This window comes from Podarcis cretensis (genome assembly GCF_951804945.1).
Source record: "Podarcis cretensis genome assembly, chromosome: 6".
In the NCBI taxonomy this organism is placed as follows: domain Eukaryota; kingdom Metazoa; phylum Chordata; class Lepidosauria; order Squamata; family Lacertidae; genus Podarcis; species Podarcis cretensis.
In genome coordinates, this window is record NC_137175.1 from 79069405 (window position 1) to 79083794 (window position 14390).

Here is a 14390-nt window from a genome sequence, read left to right on the forward strand (position 1 = left end):
TTCTGAGCTGCAACCTGTTCGCAGTGCGAACGTTTGTTCAGCCACGCTTGCAAAAGGCAACACAAGAAAAATGCAGAAGACGAAGAGCTGCTCATTAGCGGGTCTGAGGTAATGAAGGGTAGAAAGCAACCCATTTCAAAGGACGCCCCACTGTTTCTCATGAACACTTCCAATTCTAGTAATTGGGCGGTATAAAAAAAGGACTACTAAAATCACACACACACACACACACACACACACACACACACACACACACACACAGAGAGAGAGAGAGAGAGAACTTTTTGGAATTGAATCTTCAGTATCCCAGTGACTCTCCAGTTCTGACATATTGAAGGAAAATCTTTTGGTCCCCGTTTCCCTATCACAACACCTCGGTTGCTTGTATATTTTTGTTCTCTAGCCACGTGGACCTTTCACTTCAGTAGACGGGACAGAAGAATATCTTGTGAATACATCAGCACCAAAAGCCGCTAATGAACAAAATCAAAAGAGCAGCTCTTGCCAGCCATCTGAATGGTTCACTCTTGGGAAGGTTAGCACATGGTTCTGCTGCATGGATATATCAGTGCTCTGGAATAAGAATATGCAAGGAAGCTAGTCCCTGATTTTTATCCCCAGCCCTGTTTTTGTGCTATGCCAAGGGAAGAAGGGTTGTAGACTTGCTTCCTCACAACCAGAGCAATGACAGACACTTAAGTTACCGTAATTGCCTGTGCTAGAGTGGTGGCAAACAGTCTTTTCTTCTGACATGTGGGGTGCAGGATTGGACACCTTGATCAGAATATTCCCCCACCTGATGTTTTCATGCAGAGAGCACTAATATTCAATATCTTGTTTTATTTTTTTATTAAAAATACATATACAGAATATATCATGCTAATAATATATTGCACAATAATGTTAAATGTTACAACAATATTTTCAAGTCCCTTTTGCTTCTCTCATAAAATTGGACTGCAGTCTTTCATTAGGGTTTGCTTCAAAGTTGACATAATTGCAGATGCCTCATTAATCATACATACCACAATTATATTAAAAATCATTTTTCTGGTTGCAAATGATTAATGTCCAAGCAATATCCAGTATTCCTGATTAATTGGATAACTTGAACAGTTTCTGAGAGCCAAATTTCTTTCTTTCTTTCTTTCTTTCTTTCTTTCTTTCTTTCTTTCTTTCTTTCTCTCTCTCTCTCTCTCTCTCTCTCTCTTGCTCCAAAACATTTCTGCAAACTTTTAATTTTGTGCATCTTGAGATGATGTCAATCTGAAACGGGTTTTGTAGCAGATGTAAAACTGCTGCAGATGTGTTGTGCAGTGATTCGGAGCTTTGGACTTCGATCGCTTGGTCCTGTATCTCTCCATATGTTGGCGTTTCCTCTCTTCCTTCCCCCTCCACTTCCCTCTCTCTAGGTAATGCCTTGGAATTTTACCGAGACGCACAGGATGCAGTTGGGTTGCAAAGATAATCCTCACCTTCTTAGGCGCTGTGTCATTTCTCTCTAATGTTTATGGTGGGAAACTGCGCTGCCTAACCGAAAGAGGTTTCGTAGGTCGCAGCCTTTTACTTCCTGGAGGAAATTCCAAAAATGCCCCAAAGACAAAAAGTGGAAACAGACTGGGATTTCTCTCCATCTGTCTGCCTGTACCAGAAGCAATGATTTCATCTGTGATCACTTCCTTTTCTTTTGCTTGTCGGTGGTGGTGGTAGGGAAATGCTGTATCTGGAAAATGCTCTCTTACTATAGACCTTTTTGAATTCTTTTGTTTCTTAGATTTCTGTTCTACCCTCAAGATGAAATGGGGGCAAGTAGGTGTTGCTGGAAGGGAGACCTTGTAATTTTTTTCCTGATTTTCACGGCTGTGAAGAAAAAGCTTTGCAAGGCAGATGCAGTCTACTGCTGCAAAGATAAATACAGTGGTACCTCGGGTTACATACGCTTCAAGTTACAGACTCCGCTAACCCAGAAATAGTACCTCAGGTTAAGAACTTTGCTTCAGGATGAGAACAGAAATCGTGCAATGGTGTCGCAGCGGCAGTGGGAGGCCCCATTAGCTAAAGTGGTGCTTTGGGTTAAGAACAGTTTCAGGTTAAGAACGGACCTCCAGAACGAATTAAGTTCTTGCTGCAGCTAGTGCGCGATCAGAGACAGCGTCCAGGAGAGCCGGAGTCCACACAAGGGCATTCTGCCTAGTGCCCTCACCCCCTTCGGGGCAGGGATATTATTAGCGGCTCTGCCTCAGGCAGCAAAATGTTTTGGGCTGGCCCTGGCCTCAGGAGTCACTGAATGATCCCATCGTTCCTGAGGCATGGGTGTGGTGTTAGAAGGGCAACAGCAAAGATCGTTCACTGCCTAACTTAAGGGTTAATTTTGTTGTCCGTAAGTCAACCAGCCAAGAGGGAGGCGGGTGGAGGCGTTGCCTAGCAACCAGGGAAAGTGGCATGATCCTTAGAGAGGCAGAACATGCTCTGATAGGCTGTCCAGCTGCGAGGGAGTTTTCTTGAAGTGTCCTGTACTTGAATCTAACTGTTCTGAACAAGGTCTGTCAAAAAAAGGAGCAAAACCTCTTGGTTTCATTCTGCTCAAGTTGTATTCTCATTTTTTAAGCAAACATTTCCCACTGGAAATGTTTGCTTTATTTACCCATCTTCCAGCAGAGACTGATGTTAAGCCCTGAGCCGCACCTCACACTGAAATGCTTTCAGGCAGCCAAACACATACCCGCCTCCCAAAAACTGTGTGGAAAGGCGAACACACATTGCTGCTGGTAAGATGGAGGACTGTGGTGAAAGACTCTGTGCCTCAGCTGTGGTTTTTCTCCTCAAATAAACAGTGCATGTTCTTTCACAAGAAGCAGAGCTTTTTCTTGAGGGAAGCCAAAGAAAGCCTTGGAATCTCTTTTTACAATATTAGGGAGAGCAACACAGGGACACCCCACTGGGTTTTCCCCACCCCGTGTGGAGTTTCTGTGGCATTTTTGTGGGTGACTGTGCAAATGACAATAATAGAGATGGGAGAATCCCATGCCCTACTTTCATATCCATAGACGAACCAGTCTCAGAAAAAGCTCCTTCCTCTCCTGGTATCACTATGGAATCCCCCCCCCCCCCAGCAGAGTTTGCCACAGCTATTTCCTTCTGGTTTTGGATTCAGTTGCAAATGGCTTTCTTTTACACTTCCCCTAGCCTTAGTATGTGATCCCTTCCATCTTGTATGCATTTACTTTTGAGCCAAAACAGTCCTCTTGTTTTAGAACAGGGGTCAGCAAACTTTTTCAGCAGGGGGCTGGTCCACTGTACTATATATTTTTTTTTGGGGGGGGGGGGAAATGAACAAATTATTATGCCCCACAAATCACCCAGAGATGCATTTTAAATAAAAGCACACATTCTACTCATGTAAAAACATGCTGATTCCTGGACCGTCCGTGGGCTGGATTTAGAAGGCGATTGGGCTAGATCCAGCCCCTGGGCCTACCCATGTTTTAGAAACAGCATACCTCTTGGGTGCTGGAGAAAAACAGGACATTGCTAGCCTATTATGCAGGTTTAATATTTATACCCCACTTTTCTCTTAACAGTATAAAATTCCAAACACAAGATACTCAATTTACTAAAAAATTAGTGCAAAAATATCACTGCAGTGATAAATATCACTGCAATGAACAGCTACAGTTCTTGCTATCCTCAGCAGAAAAAGAAATTCCAGGAGTCCAATCTGAATGTTCACTATCAACTGACTACCCTTTTGGCTTCTGACAGAAACTCTTGACCCTGTCAACCTTAAATACAATGATTGGGGAGCGGGGGAAAGCAGTCTTGGTTAGTTGCCCCAGGTGAATATTGTTCCCCGCAAAAAGCACAGGGCTGCCCTTCACATTCTCTGCCTGAGAGCATCCAGAGACCCACCTGGTTGGCCATTCTTGGGGAGAAGACACTCATCTCATATAGCAAGGCTCTGATCCCCCAAATCCTTGATTTTTTTTGGTTCTGGATATATAAGCAGCCCGAAAGCCTTTCTGAACTATTGCTTCTCCTGTCTGTCAAGAATGCTTTGAGGCTTCTCTTCTTCAGACCAGGATTTGATGGGTGTGACAGGATGGCTAAAGAATCCCACCAAACTGCATGAATCACTCGGTATGTGTTACTGTAATCTAAGGGCAGTACTGCTTGCTGCTTCCCTTACATCATAAGCCTTTTGTATGGAAGTTGTTGGGATACCAAAAAAGATTGTGGTAGATTGCATGTTCAGAGAATTGCTGTTTTTGGACACTGATGGGGTTGGGAAAGGAGCTCTCTTTGCAGTTGTCTCAGGCTTCCTTTATGCTTTGTGTGTATGACGGGCAGGGCTGTCGAGGAAACAGAGGACCTGCCTGGAAGAAAAACATCCTCCGCAGTGCTGTGGAATGAAATGCATCTAACTCCAAAAATGATGTATAGATGGTAGATTACACCTGTGAAATTAGCCAAAATGTATAAGACAAATAATAAATGTTGGAAATCTAAAGAAAAAGAAGGAACATTTTATCATATGTGGTGGGAATGTAAGAAAGTAAAAAAACTTCTGGGAAATAATATATAATGAACTGAAAAGATGTTGAAATATACATTTCTAAAAAAAACCAGAAGCATTTTTACTTGGCATTATAGATGAGGATATTTATAGACAGGATGTAAAACTGTTTTTATATGCAACAACATCAGCAAGAGTATTGTTGGCCCAGAAATGGAAGCAAGAAGAAATACTGACAAAAGAAGAATGGCAGACAAAATTAATGGACTACGCAGAATTGGATAAAATGACAGGAAGGATTTGAAACCTGCAGGACCAGAGATTTACTGAATATTGGAAGAAATATACAAATTATTTGAAGAGCAACTGTAATCAACAAATTACGCTAGTAGGACTACAAGAAGTTTTGTAAAGAGAAATACATGAAATATTGCAAAGCAGAGAAAGAAGAGAGATGTTAGTTAGGAGATTTAAATGTAATAGTGAAAATAAGAAATGTAAACTAAGTAAATAGATTGGAAAATTTTCAGATGTGATTGATGGAAGTCAAAAAAAATTGTATAAGATGTAAAAGTATGTTTAATTATTGCTGAAAATGATATGTTGAAAAACTAATAAAAAAATTATTAAAAAAAGAAAAAAAATGCATCTAACTCCACTGTGTACGAGAGGCCATAGGTACATATGAACACCCAGGATTAGTGCCATCACAACTGGCCTTTTAAAACACACGTGTTATTTTACCATTGCATTACTATCCCACCTTTCCTTCAAGGGGCTTGAGGTATATCTCCTTCCCCTGTTCTGCTGCTGTGGGTTCCGATCTATATCCCACATTTTCTCCAAATGGCACTGAAGGATTTTTTTTAAATTCAGTACACAGACACTGTTGGATTCCACCTTAAATTTCTAATGTTGATATTATGGCATGTACTCGAGTTATTAAATGGTCCACTTTATCTTCAAGAGTCCAGACATTAAATGCATTCCCCACATTAGAGACTGCTCATTACTTTTTATAGAAGATTTTGCTTATTCGATTTGTTCTTTAATACCTCTTGATCTTCCTTTAAAACGCTAAAAAACGTAAAGCTCTGGACCAGTTAATTCCTTCAGTCTCCTCAAAGTCTAATAAGGATCTTTCAATATCCTTTAATCAACTTTCTAAATCCTTCTTGGTTTCCTTAAGTTTATTGTCAAGCTTTTGTTCAAAATGTTTGAACTGAGATTCTAAAAGCACCTTAGGTATCTTCCATTACCGCTGCAATATTCTTTGTTATATCCCAAGGGATTTCCACAACTGTGTTACAGCATTTGTAATTTACTTTCAAACCCCGCAAATGATTCACATTAGGATAGTCCCATGAAAACATGCCAGACTTATTTTTCATTTTCCTATACAGTGGTACCTCAGGTTAAGAACTTAATTCGTTCTGGAGGTCTGTTCTTAACCTGAAACTGTTTTTAACCTGAGGTACCACTTTAGCTATAGGGCCTCCTGCTGCCGCTCAATTTCTGTTCTCATCCTGAAGCAAAGTTCTTAACCCGAGGTACTATTACTGGGCTAGTGGAGTTTGTAACCTGAAGCGTCTGTAACCCGAGGTACCACTGTATAGTTAACATGTCATATATTGTTTTAAAGATAATTTCCCAAAGTTTCACTATCTAGAAACAGTTTTTCAAAATGACATTGTACACATGCATAAAACAAATGGAAGCATTGGACAGATTGGCAAGACTGCGCATCTAGCACTGCAATGTGGAAATATTTTGCCCAACATGGGGCTCGAACCCAGAACCCTTAGATTAAGACTGAGCTATCCCTAAGGATTTGTCTTTTCAACCCAACATTTATCATCAATTGCAGGGAAGGCAAATGACACAGAAGTCTCCCTTTTTTGGAAGAGGATGTTGTACGAATGAATTTCATAATGTCCAACAGATTTTCTTTTTTGTTTCCCAGCCTCAAATTCAGCGATATCAAAGTTGTCAGTACAGTGGTACCTCGGGTTACATACGCTTCAGGTTACAGACTCTGCTAACCCAGAAATATTACCTCGGGCTAAGAACTTTGCTTCAGGATGAGAACAGAAATTGTGCTCCGGCGGCGCAGCAGCAGCAGGAGGCCCCATTAGCTAAAGTGGTGCTTCAGGTTAAGAACAGTTTCAGGTTAAGGACCTCCGGAACGAATTAAATACTTAACCTGAGGTACCACTGTACTTTAGCAACTGTTTCTGCTGCTGTACTTTCTTTCAGGACAATTTCCACAGGGACGTTATTTCCTATTTTTTGTCAACGCTCTTCCATTTAGGACTATAATTATGCAAGAGATCCGTAAGTACCGCAGGCAGACCCAAAAAACAACAGCCCTCCTCCAATATCAGATAATATGGGCTCTCGCTTTCTCTGGAAATTGAAATGAACCTTTTGCAATCATCATTCTGGCTAGGCTTCATTAACAAAACAGCACTGAGTCTGCCTTGTCACTAAACTTGTTTGTGTGGAGGGAGAACACTTGCTGAGGCCCCTGAAGAGGGTTCAGAGAAGGACAACAAAGGGTAAGAGCTTTAATAGGATGAACGAACATAAAAGGCTCAGTGAGCGGAGGCTTTTCCCACCAAGTTCAAGAGATTTCAGAGGATCTGTGCTCAGACGGCTTGCTGGAATCTTTTTACATAGGCAGTAAGGGTGTGTGATGGGGACTTGCGGAAAGAGAGATGGGGATGGAATACTGAAAGGAATGCCATCAGTCAAGATCCCAGTCTGTAATCTTAGACTCTGTGAAGGAGATAATGCCACAATAAAATGAATCTGCATTGTTATTGTTATTTTAAATTAAAGCATGCTTTATTTATTTGGGTTCTTAGACCTGAGTCATCCAAAGCAGAGGAAATACACCTGAATTTGCCCCCCCCCCCAATGTCTGTCTGGTTTCCCCAGCCATTCTGGGCGGCTCCCAACAGAATATTAAAAGCACAATAAAACATCAAACCTTAAAAGCTTCCCTAAACTGGGCTGCCTTCAGGTATCTTCTAAGTCAGATACAGTGGTACCTCGGGTTACATATGCTTCAGGTTACATATGCTTCAGGTTACATATGCTTCAGGTTACAGACTCTGCTAACCCAGAAATATTACAGAAATCACGCAGCAGTGGCGGAGTGGCAGCAAGAGGCCCCACTAGCTAAAGTGATGCTTCAGGTTAAGAACAGTTTCAGGTTAAGAACGGACCTCCGGAACGAATTAAGTACTTAACCTGAGGTACCACTGTAGTTGTTTATTTCCTTGTCATCTGATGGGAGGGCGTTCCACAGGGCGGGCGCCACTACTGAGAAGGCCCTCTGCCTGGTTCCCTGTAACCTCACCTCACAAGGAGGGAACCACCAGAAGGCCCTCGGAGCTGGACCTCAGTGTCCGGGCTGAATGATGGGAGTGGAGACACTCCTTCAGGTCCACTGGACTCTGGTACACGTGCTGAGAGTGAGCTGCAAAGGTTGCCATTCTTCAGAACACCACTGTCTTTACAGCATCCTCAGAAGCAGGGCTACCAACTGGAATAAGCTATTGGGGTGCCCAGGTAAGCCCTGTCTGACATAATTGACATGACATGGTCAAATGCACCATTTGAATGGCAATGTCCATCAGCTGGGGGGGGGCAATATTTTATTGGAGGGGACTGAAGAGACCTTGGTCTTAGGAGTTGGCTCCTGTACTCAGAAGGTACATCTCAGTCTCTGATGGCACATTGGAACATGCCCATGAAACCCCTAAGGAACCATTTAGTGCACAGGCTGCCATTCTGCAGACATTTTATTTTATTTTATTTTATTTATGTTTCAGCTGCTGGGATATATTTTGAACGGCTGACAGCCATGCGTTAGGACAATGCCGTTGGCATCTAGAATACCTTTAAGCCAGGGCTAGCCCAAGGCATTTTGGTACCTGAGACTAATCACAAAATGGGCTGCCACCCACCCCCACCCCCCGGCCAGGGAAGGAGGGGTAAGTGAAGATCTACATCAGGAACTGAGAGTTAACAGAGCTGTACATTGGGGAAAAGGGCAGGAATCAAATCAACCTTCCCCGCTGGTTGAACTGGAAATCAACAGCCTCCACGGGGCAGTTGTGGGAAAGAGCTCTACAGTGGTACCTCAGGTTACATACTCTTCAGGTTACATACGCTTCAGGTTACAGACTCCGCTAACCCAGAAATAGCACCCCGGGTTAAGAACTTTGCTTCAGGATGAAAACAGAAATCATGCAGCGGCAGCGGGAGGCCCCATTAGCTAAAGTGGTACCTCGGGTTAAGAACAGTTTCAGGTTGAGAACAGACCTCTAGAATGAATTAAGTTCTTAACCCGAGGTACCACTGTACTCTGCTGGGCAAGTGCAGAGCCCAGAGACTCCAGAGGACAGCCTCCATAGTTTCCTCCTTAGGGGTGGGAGGCGGCCATCAGTGCTTCCTATTTGCCAAGAGGATGCTATAGGGCAGAATGTGTGGGTGGGGCCTGCCAAGGTGGTGTAAGATCCGGCCTCCAAGGACCATGTTGTAGCCATTGGCACCACAGCAGCCGCGGTGGGCAATGCTCCATTTCTTGGAGGCTGGAGCTGCTGCCCCTGTGGATTTGGCCGCCTGAGGCAATTATTGCTCCTTGCCTCCTGGGTGGGGCGGCTCTGCTTTAAGCTAAAGAATATGTACATGAAGACGGGCTGGGCAATGATTCTTAGCATAATAATTGGGATGCTGCAAGCAAGGCCCTATTTTCAGTTATGAAACGTTGGAAGGCATGCGTTTGTGACACAAGTGAGGTCCTCAAAGCAACTTATATTACATGGCTGAAACACAAGATTCCCTTCAATTTAAAACAGTGAAATGCTAGCCGAGCAACAGCAGACGAAACACAGGTTGTTGTTGTTTTGCTTTTTTTGCAAAAAGCACTAAGCTTTTGCAAATGAATTTTAAAACATTCATGACAGACAGACAGAAAGAGAAATAAAGAAAAACTTCAGTAAACTTTCTTAAAGTTATGAGCAAGTTGGTCGGGTAAGTTTTTCTGGGTTAAAAAAAACGTCATTGGGTGATTACAACTGCTTCATTATGCTTTCAGGAAAAGAGCAGGGAACAGGAAAAAACCCAAGGTGCTCTGAAATAGCATTCTATCTATATATAAAAAGAGAGACTTTTTATTATTAAAAAAATGGGGGTCTAACATAATGTGTAGCTTGGTCATCCATTTTAATGAAGGCAACCAGGAAACGGAGGGTTGATCAGAGATAATGACAGCACATTTGGGTAGACTGGGCCAACTCCTTGAAACATTTTCAGCCTGTGTGAAAATTAGTTCATCCCGTTAGTGCAAAGCTAAGTGTGCAGGCATAATTGTTCGTCCCCGCAAGAGCGTCACCCATCATCTTGTCTTCTGGTTTTCTCCAGCTTTTTTGTTTCCACCTCTTTCCTCCTTTCTTTAATGACTTTGCCATTTATTTTTCTACTTCCCTCTGCTTTTTTGGGTGTTCTATTATCTCTCTCTGTGTCTCTGTCTCTCTCCCACCTTCCCTCACATTTTCCTGTTCTGTGATTTCTTCCCTCCCCCTCTTTGCTTCATATGTTTTGTCCGCTCCGACCCTGACCCCTTCCTTGCCAGCCACCATTAAGGTCTGTTCTCTTGAGCTGGCAGAAAAGAAGAATCCTCTCGGAATTCCGATCTCTGAATCAGAGAGAGAGAGAGAGAGAGAGAAAGAGAGCTCCTTTGAAGTGTTTGCTTTGCTGTGTTCGCACCGCAGCAACCCTATTACAATTGTGCCCTTGTACCTCTGGGAGGTGGGAGTACCAAGTCTGTTGGTGTGCCTGATGCATGGTGAAGCTTTTCATCCTGGCAGGAGCATTACCAAATTTCTCTCTCTCTCTCTCTCTCTCTTTTCTGTAATGAAGGACTGAAGCTTATTTTCAGAGTTTAAAGACTTCTACAAAAGATTGCAGGTTGCTCCTTTCTCACATTTACATGGAAGAGGCAGAAAGAGCTGAGAGAAATTTCGTTTGCACCAAAGGCCTAACTCTGACCGACGGGATAAATCCGTGCAGACCGGTCTGCTTCCCAAGCTCTTCAGATTCAGAGTCTGGCTGAAATAGAATATAAAATGTTGTTGTCTGCACTGTCTTAAGAGGCGATGAAATAATATATAAAAGGATTGATGCCTGGCCTTGAATGGATTCCAGTTTAGAAAGACTTTGCTCAATACATGGTTCGATACAGGGCTCCTTCCCATAGATTCACCCAGGTTGAATGGGGGCACTTTGCATCTCCATCAGGTACAGTGAAACCTCGTGTTATGTACCATCCTCCTTGTGAACGCTGTGGGTTACGAGCTCCGCTAACCCACAAGTAGGTGCCCCTTGTTGCGAACTTTGCCCTGGGATGCGGGCGGAAGTCGCACGCTGGCAGCGCAGCAGCCGCCATTAGCGAAAGTGCGCCTCATGTTACCAATGGTTTTGGGTTATGAACGGACCTCCGGAACAGATTAAGTTCATAACTGGAGGTAACACTGTATTGAGGACCACTTCAGAGGTTCTCCCAAAGTGTGGACTCCTTTGTCTTTGCCTGCTTTGTATCGGAAGGAGAGAGATATGCGCATTCTCTGCTTGATATGTGTCTGTGTCAGAGGAATGCATGGGAGAGGTGCACATCTCTCCTAACTTGGATGTCTTCCTGGAAACATGAGTCACTTACGCTCTTGCCATTTCTGGAGAATGTCCAAAACGACCCTAAGGCAATCGGTGTTAGTGATTCAAAATGTTAGACGTATTGTTGTTGTTGTTTAGTTGTTTAATCGTGTCTGACTCTTCGTGACCCCTTGGACCAGAGCACGCCAGACACTCCTGTCTTCCACTTCCTCCCGCAGTTTGGTCAAACTCACGTTGGTAGCTTCGAGAACACTGTCCAACCATCTTGTCCTCTGTCGTCCCCTTCTCCTTGTGCCCTCCATCTTTCCCAACATCAGGGTCTTTTCCAGGGAGTCTTCTCTTCTCATGAGGTGGCCAAAGTATTGGAGCCTCAGCTTCACGATTTGTCCTTCCAGTGAGCACTCAGGGCTGATTTCCTTCAGAATGGATAGGTTTGATCTTCTTGGAAACCATGGGACTCTCAAGAGTCTCCTCCAGCACCATAATTCAAAAGCATCAATTCTTCGGCGATCAGCCTTCTTTATGGTCCAACTCTCACTTCCATACATCACTACTGGGAAAACCATAGCTTTAACTATACGGACCTTTGTTGGCAAGGTGATGTCTCTGCTTTTTTAGATGCTGTCTAGGTTTGTCATTGCTTTTCTTCCAAGAAGCAGGTGTCTTTTAATTTCGTGACTTCTGTCACCATCTGCAGTGATCATGGAGCCCAAGGAAGTAAAATCTCTCACTGCCTCCATTTCTTCCCTTTCTATTTGCCATGAGGTCATGGGACCAGTGGCCATGATCTTAGTTTTTTGATTTTGAGCTTCAGACCATATTTTGCGCTCTCCTCTTTCACCCTCATCAAAAGGTTCTTTAATTCCTCCTCACTTTCTGCCATCAAAGTTGTGTCATCTGCATATCTGGGGTTGTTGATATTTCTTCCGGCAATCTTAATTCTGGCTTGGGATTCATCCAGTCCAGCCTTTTGCATGATGAATTCTGCATATAAGTTAAATGGCTAAAAGAGGATATTCCAATACTTGGCAAGTTTGGAGTCTCATATTAATGCCATGTCATTTCCGGGGCAGTTCATTTTGATCTTGCTTTCAAGTAGCGCCAGGATGTGGAAACCTGTGGCCCTCCAGGAGTAACTGCCATCATCCCTGACGATTGACCGTGCTGCTTGGGACTGATGGGACCTGAAGGCCAACCAGAGGCAGTTTTAGGGTAGCGTGACCGCTTTGGTTGCACCGGGCATTGCGCTGCAGGGGGCACCCAACAATGCTGTAGAACAGAGCGCAAGAGCCATGGGGCGCCAGTGAGATTTGAGAACCCAAAGTCGACCACCAAGTCCAACAACAAATGGATGTCCACAGGTTCCCCATTCCTGATGTAGAGGAGCACTGCATATCCATCATCTTACAAAGACAGACTCTTAAGTCATTCACCCCTGCTTCGTGGATCACAAGAGGCATCAAAAATTTATATTTTATTTAAGAGCAAGATAACAAGATAAAATGTTGCTGTATTTCACAGTACAATGGCTTCTGGAAAGAAAAAGGCTCATGCTACCAACAACAGAAGCTGCTCAGGACTATGGTACAATCGGACCTTGTATCTCAAACGCCTTGGCTCCTGAACAAATTGGCTTGCGAATGATCGAAACCCGGAAGTGACTGTTCTGGTTTTCGAATGCTTTTTGGAAGCTGAACGTCCAACAGGGCTTCTGCGGCTTCCAATTGGCTGCAGGAGCTTCCTGCAGCCAATCAGAAGCCACACTTTGGTTTTTGAACATTTTGGAATTCGAACGGACTTCCAGAATGGATTCCGTTCGACTTCCAAGGTACGACTGTATAGTGAATCTCCAGAAGAGGACAATTTCAACGGTGAAATGGCTACTATAAAAACAGCTCTTTGTGAACTCTCAGCATATGACTTGATGCCATGACGATGTGACCAAAAGTTCATTCTTGATTGCAATGGGACAAGAAGATGGTCACTAATCTAGGGAAGTCCTCTCCTGCCCAGCTGAAAGGCAATCTTGCTCTCCGTTTTTATTTTTGCATTTTTACATAGCATGATGACTTTAATATGTTCAGAAGTATCTGCTGCACGACAAAACTGTTTCTAGCTACACGGACGAGCTGGTAGCTAACCACAACTTTCAGCAGAGCACAGGGTGGAGCTGAGGTTAAAAAGGTTCACATTGTCTCATTCTGAAACTCACAGTTGCAATGGAGAGTTCTCACCATGGCAGAGGGAAGAAAAGGGGGCATTCAAATCCCTTCATGAATGTCAATTGACCCTGCTCTCAATGGAAGCAATGAGAGCACCATGAGCTTCACAGATGCAAGGAAGATTGCTTATATTCCCATGTTTGCATGGGTGTTTGATTCAAAATCTACCTTACAAAACTCCAACACGTTTTATTAAAAAAACCCCAGCCTGGTTTCACGAAGCGATTAAAGGTTATTTTTTAATTGAAAGCTCCCCTCCCTGCAAAATATCCTTTTCGATGTCTTTTGCTATCAAATTACGAATAAAGTTACAGGGTTTCTGTAGGCGGATCAGGAAGCTGCAGGAAAATCATATGGTGAATTTTCTTCTTTGTAGCTCTTGCCAGAATTGTTGTAGACATTTGCACAACTGTCAGCTTTGTGCATCGTGCTGTGTCTCTCACTAAAGTAGGTTGGACCGGAGGAATAAAAGGAGGGAGACACTTAGGCACAGAGGCAGATGTTTCCAGCGCTCGCTCACAATATTTTGCTGCCTGAGTCAGAGCAGTAAATTACACCTCCTGCCTTTACTCAAGTTTATATAGTACCCCAGACCAACCCAGTTATTTTACCACATGAGGCAAAACATTTTAACAGTTTTTTTAAAAAAAGAAGCATTGAAAAATTACAATAACATTAAGTTAAGCAATGAATAATTTGCTGCCATTTCATGACACTCTCAGTCAGTTGCCCAAGGTGGCTGCCTCACTCTGTCTACTGGTAGGGGTGGCCCTTTGCTTCTCCTCAAGTTTCTGGAATAGTCTATCCATACGGTCCCTGTGCAGTCTCTTCAGAGGTATGGTGAATCATCACTGGGTGGTTCTCCTGAGGAGATGACGTTTTTATGAACCAGTGTGCCATGCGACTGCTACCCACAATCCACTGCAATTGTGAAGGCTTTTTAAAAAAGCAACTGTTTGGGAAAATAATGGCAA